Here is a 6,263-nt window from a genome sequence, read left to right on the forward strand (position 1 = left end):
AAATATCCATTAAAATGACTATTTCACGAAAACATTCACCTTACACTTATTTTTAAACAAAATCATATTATAATAAAATAGTAATTATACAAATGTAAAGTGGAAAAAGGTAATATGATAGTTATAATTATCATATTAATTTGAAAAATTAATGTTAATATCTAATTAAAGTTATTACTTTAAAATTGTAATTTTTTTTATTATATTATAAATAAAATATACTAATCCTTCTTGTATATATTATTAGTGAAGGGGGTGCATAACCAGTAGTATATCCATGGCGGATAAGGAACTGCACATTGTTGTGTTTCCATGGCTAGCCTTTGGACACAACGTTCCATTTTTGGAGCTTGCAAAGCTCATAGCTCAAAAGGGTCACAAAATTTCTTTCATTTCCACGCCTAAAAACATCAATCGCCTCCCTAAACTACCTGAAAATCTGAAACCTTGGTTGCATCTGATAGAATTCCCACTCCCCCACATTGAAGAACTCCCTGAAAATGCAGAGAACACGCTGGACACTCCTCCGCACTTGGTTCCATACCTCTTCAAGGCTTACGATGGTCTTGAAGAACCTTTGACTGAATTTCTGGAGAAGAGCACCCCGGATTGGGTCATATGCGACTTTGCACCACACTGGCTGCCCCCACTGTCTTCCAAGCTAGGTATCCCATGCATATTTTTTTCTTGTTTTGCTGCATGTGCTTCGTCTTTTGGTTTGGAGTTGTTTAAGGGAAAGAAGAGTATGGAATCTGCGGAAGCCAAGCTTTTGCATGATGGGTATAAGAGGACGCAAGTGGGTCAGAGTTATCAGCCTAAGGAAGTGAATCGGTTCTTTGAAACCCTGAAAGGTGCTCAAGTTTTCGCTACAAGAAGCTGCATGGAGATTGAAGGTGAGTTTCTGAAATCGCTTGAAAGTTTATCTGGGAAGTTGGTAATTCCAATTGGGTTGCTTCCAGCTTCGCCAGAAGACAGCAATGACCACAACTGGTACACCATTCTTAACTGGTTAGATAAATGGGATAAGGGGTCAGTGATCTATGTAGCATTTGGAACTGAGGTCAAGCTGAGTGATGAAGACTTCACTGAAATTTCTGTGGCATTAGAATTGTCTGGTTTTCCTTTTTTTTGGGCTGTGAAGAATCGAAACATCTCAGGTGGTAGTGTTGAGTCACAGGATTGGATTGAGAATGAGTCAAAAAGGGGAATGATTTGGAGAACATGGGCACCTCAGTCAAGGATTTTAGCACACAAATCTGTTGGAGCATTCCTCACTCACTGTGGTTGGAACTCAATGATAGAGGGTCTCCAAGTGGGCTGCCCACTTGTAATGTTGCCTTTCCAATATGATCAATGGTCGAATGCTAAGTTTATGGAGGAGAAGAAGGTAGGGGTTAAAGTACACAGAAATGAGCATGATTCCAAGTTTACTAGGGCTTCGGTGGCCAAGGCACTCACATCAGTGATGTCGGAAGAGGAAGGGAAATATCTTAGAAAAGAAGCACAAGAGATGAGTAAAATAGTTGGGGACAAACAACTGCAACTAAAATATGTGAATGAGTTTGTTGATTACATGAAAAACAATAGGTCTGCCTATAATTAGTATAATGGCAAGTTGTATTAAAGGAAGACTTTGATTTTCTCTTAGAGTTTGCCAATCTAGGAGCAAGTCAGTCCAACCTAGAAGTGAACAAAGAAGCCTACCTATCTTTACAATACTTTTTCTATAGTAGTTATGTCTTCGTTTTTTCTTAAATTAGTCAGATTTCCCTTCAAGGATATGCTGCCAAGAAATAATGTCTGCAAAATGAGGAACGTTAGTTTGTCATAAAGACGCTAAGAAGCAAAAAAAATTAGTTTGAGTTTTGTGTTTGGAATGAGTATTAGTTGAAGAATTTTCTGAATGACATATATTGTTTTGATTAGGTGAAGATGAACTTCTTTCATCAGTTAAATATCCGTCTCCTAATTGTTGGATGTCTCACATCGACTAGGGATAAGACCAATTCATAGTTTATAAGTGGGTGCAAATCTCACCCTACAAGTCGATTTTATGGGCTTGAGTTAGGCTTAAAGTCCACTTCTAACATGGTATCAAAGTCATGAATAGAGCATATCCTAGCGATATTTGTTGTTTGCTGGACATATTGTTCCACCCGTTATCGGACCACCCATTAAAAGTGGGGTGCAAGCGTAGATTTTTCCTTTGAGAGACAAATTCCATCTTGATCATCCCTCATATGCAAAAATAGGTAGAGGGACAAAGGATAATGAGAGCAGAGAATTCAAAATTTACATTCAATTGACAAGTCCAAGAAAATGTGAAATGATCTAAGGATAGAAATCCCAACTAGAAAGTTTAAAGAAGTAGGTTTTGAATCTTTCCTTTTTGTTCTCTTCCAATATACAAAAGTGTTGTCTTTTATTTATTTATTATGTGTCCAAACGAGTAAATTCTTTATTTTGGCTTGATCATTTGTTTGTCCATATGAACATAACTAGCCCTATTATGGAAGTGGATCTTCCCTCATTCTCTCTCTCCCCCTCCCTCTCCCCCTCTCTCTATCTCTTTCTCTCTCTCCCTCCCTCCCTCTCTCTCTCTCTCCCTCTCCCTCTCTCTCTCTCCCTCTCCCTCTCTCCTCTCTCTCTCCCTCTCCCTCTCCCTCTCTCTCCCTCTCTCTTATAATTTAATTATAAATATTTAATTTATTCTATTAATTTTTCATTTTCTTAAAAAAATATTATAAAATAAATTTATTAAAATAAAATTGATATGAAAATTTTAAATGATTTTTTCGGTAGATTTAAATAAATATTAAATTAAAAAAATATTAAATTCTATAAAATTATAAACTTTTAAAATAAATATTAAATAATTACAAACAATTAATTTTAATTCAAAATAAATTTAATTAATTAAAATATTTATATAATTATAAAATTCTAAAAACATTTCTTTAAAAAAGTAACAAAATATTTTAAAATTATAAAAAATTAAAAAATTATAATTCAATGTAATTAAAATAAAAGTTAAATATGTTTTTAGTCCCTAAACTATCAAGCAAATTTTTTTAGTCCCTCTCTCAAAGTAAGGTACATTTTAGTCCTCCTCATTCAAAAATACCTTAATTTTTGTTCCTCCAAGGAGGATAAAAAATTAACGTTTTTTTTAAATAGAATGACTAAAATGTACTTTACTTTGAAAGAGGGACTAAAAACAAATTCGCTTGATAGTTTAGGAACTAAAAACATATTTAACGATTAAAAAAATGAAAAAAATTGAAAACAAAAAAAATTGAAAACAACAAAATTTAATCAAAATATAAATTATTAATTAATTAAAATAAATATATGTATTGTAACATCCCATTTTTAATAGTAAAATACTACTAAAACGAAATATTACATATAAGATAATGGACCCATTGTATTAAAAAAACAAACCTACAAATGACAATCTCTACACTTGTAGAATCATCTGACTTCCCAACTTCTTCATCCTCACCTCCTATTGGAACAAGTGGGAAAGACTATATTCCTAAGCTCACATCATTTAGGTGATTATCGCAAAGAGAAACAACACACAACATACAACATAGAAGCAAGGGTAAGCTAGATATCAAAGAAATCATATCACATTTTTAACATATCATACATAAATCATTTATATCACATAAATCAACCCAAACATCTTAACATATAAAGACCTAAATTGACTATCCAAATTTAGTATGAATGTCGAGCTGTAACGGGTCGTGCACTTATGGTGGCCTCTACTGCTTTGCAAAGTCATTGCCAACGGGTTGCACCCTACCACACTCACAAGGTTAGTCTGTTCCGGACCTTGGAGCATACTGGAAGCCCCCAAGACTAAGACCTCCTGGTACTCGTCACCACATGTGTCAATCCTTTTTACTTGAGAATGAAAAACCATTGGAGTTCAGGATAACCCCCAAGACTGAGCTCATTGCATTCATACTAATGATACTTGAATCTCACCAAGAGATTCCACTTTGAAACTTACTTACACACCTTTGAAACCATGTGCACATGCCACTTTACTTTCACATTGAATACCAACATATATCATCTTTAATCATACATCAAATACATACATAACTTCAAGAATAAACCTTCATAAAATACTATAAGGATTTCTACACCATCCTCAAAGTCAAATCATAGCTTAAGCTTATCATAAAACAAAGAAATATTCAAAAAAGATTATGGACTAGTCACTCAGCACACCAAACTCGTTGTGCGAAAGCATATATAGCGGGTTCTGCTCAATCACCTCTCGCTCAATGGAGAGTTCGCTCAGTGGACACCAACTCATTGTGCGAAAACAGAAACATTAGGTTCTACTCACTCATCTCTCGCTTAGCGGGGAGTTCGCTCAATTAGAAGTGTTCTTCTCGCTCAGCGGGGAGTCCGCTCAATGAGACTGCATAATTATGCAATACTAAAACTGTAAAATTTGCACTACTCAACCCCTCAAAACCTATTTTATGCATCTTTCCCAACTTCTAATACTCGTAGATTGTATTATACACTAAAATGGACTTAAACAAATGTATCTAGACCAACCTAAACCCATTTTAAAGTGATTGATCATAAGATTCTAATCCAAATTTAACTAAAACCTCACTTTATAGACCTAAATTGAATTATACCATTTATAGCTTATTTTTAAAAAACTTAGGGACTTCAACAAGTCCCAGATGACTTACTAACACTCTCTAAAAGACCATTTAAGCAGAGAACCCACAATTCAATTTCTCACTATTCCAAACCCCTAAAAACTAGTTCTAAACTAAGTTAAACTATACCTATCCACCAACAAACACTCTTACATCATATTTCCTTCATTTCAATGCTTAGCCAAAATCACAAAACATCTCATAACAGATCCAAACTACCTCAAACCACTTTACCATCCTTCTCTCACCATTTCACTACCTAAGACCTCCTTTTTCTTTCAAAACACTACTAAACTTCAACTATAAACTTCACTTTCACTATAGTTCAGATTTCAATCCTTAATATATACATCAAACAAGCTCCAATCTACCTTAAGACAATACCTAAACAATATTGGTTCACTCTAGAAACCCTCTATTTCTCAAACTCACTCATGGAAGCCCCTCCTCTTAGACTTAAAAACTCAAAGATGTAACCATTTCGCATCAAAACGACCTTTAATTTAGTTTCTAATACAACACAACTTCATCAACCACATTCGCAACAGTATAACATATCAAGAGCACACAATTACAACTACACTCAACATCATTCCATCCAAATTAACAATTAAACACACTTATAAAACACCCAATCATAGTAAAGTAGTTTCTAGAGAGATGATACGTTTTAAAATAATGAAACTCGTTTATAACAAAATTATTTATAATAAAACCGTTTAATATTAAAATAATTGAGTCTCACTATTTTTAGACTACCACCACTTCTAAAAATACAATTTTTTGGAGTTTTACATATCAAATAATAAAATTTATTAACAAAAAAAATTATAATGAAATAAAATTTAAAAAGTGAACCTGGATGTAGAGAAAAGCCGAAGCTATATTTAAAGAAATTAAAGAAAGCAAAGATGAGAGAAATTTAGATAGGAAAGAGAAACAACAGTTTCTGAAGAAAAAGAAAATTGTTAAAAAATCTGCTAAAAAATTATTTTCATTTTATTAAAATATAATAATATTTTAATTACTTTTAATTAAGAGTAGAATTGTGTTTTTTGAAATATTCGAAGGTGGATGCTTGAAAGTGCAGGGTTACCCTCCAAAATATATGTAAAAAATTTGAACACATTATACATTAATTAAGTCAAAGATTAAATATCATTAAATTAGGGAATAAATATCAGGTAGGTTTAATATGATATTATTTAATGTCTCTTACCAAGCTTGAGAATAGTGAAAATCCCACTAGCTTTTATCATATTTGGAGACGGCCACTGGCATTACTATTTGAGATAGACAATTATTACTGGCAAAGCCAAATATGATAAGATCAACAAAGGTGCTTCAATCTTCACATTCAAAAACAAACAAGTACATGGAAGGCCCTAGAAAAATTATACTATAACTTATAACACTTATAAAGAGGGAAACAATAAGCTGCCAACCAACGAATTGGTTTAGTTATAGTAATGAAATAAGAGAAAATTAAAAAATATTTAAAGCCAAACAATGTTTTTTTTCAGTTTATATACATTATCAGGAAATCGGAAATCTTCAAATCAA

At 33.0% G+C, this 6,263-nt stretch overlaps 1 pseudogene; it reads left to right on the forward strand.

Annotated features, from left to right (window-relative positions):
* The first annotated feature begins 268 nt into the window (after positions 1-268).
* Positions 269-2,469, forward strand: LOC124821965 (putative UDP-rhamnose:rhamnosyltransferase 1 pseudogene; annotated as a pseudogene).
* The last annotated feature ends 3,794 nt before the right edge of the window (positions 2,470-6,263 follow it).

The sequence above is a fragment of the Vigna umbellata genome, chromosome 6 (assembly GCF_029865625.1).
Source record: "Vigna umbellata cultivar VRB3 chromosome 6, Vumbellata_1.0, whole genome shotgun sequence".
Classification (NCBI taxonomy): domain Eukaryota; kingdom Viridiplantae; phylum Streptophyta; class Magnoliopsida; order Fabales; family Fabaceae; genus Vigna; species Vigna umbellata.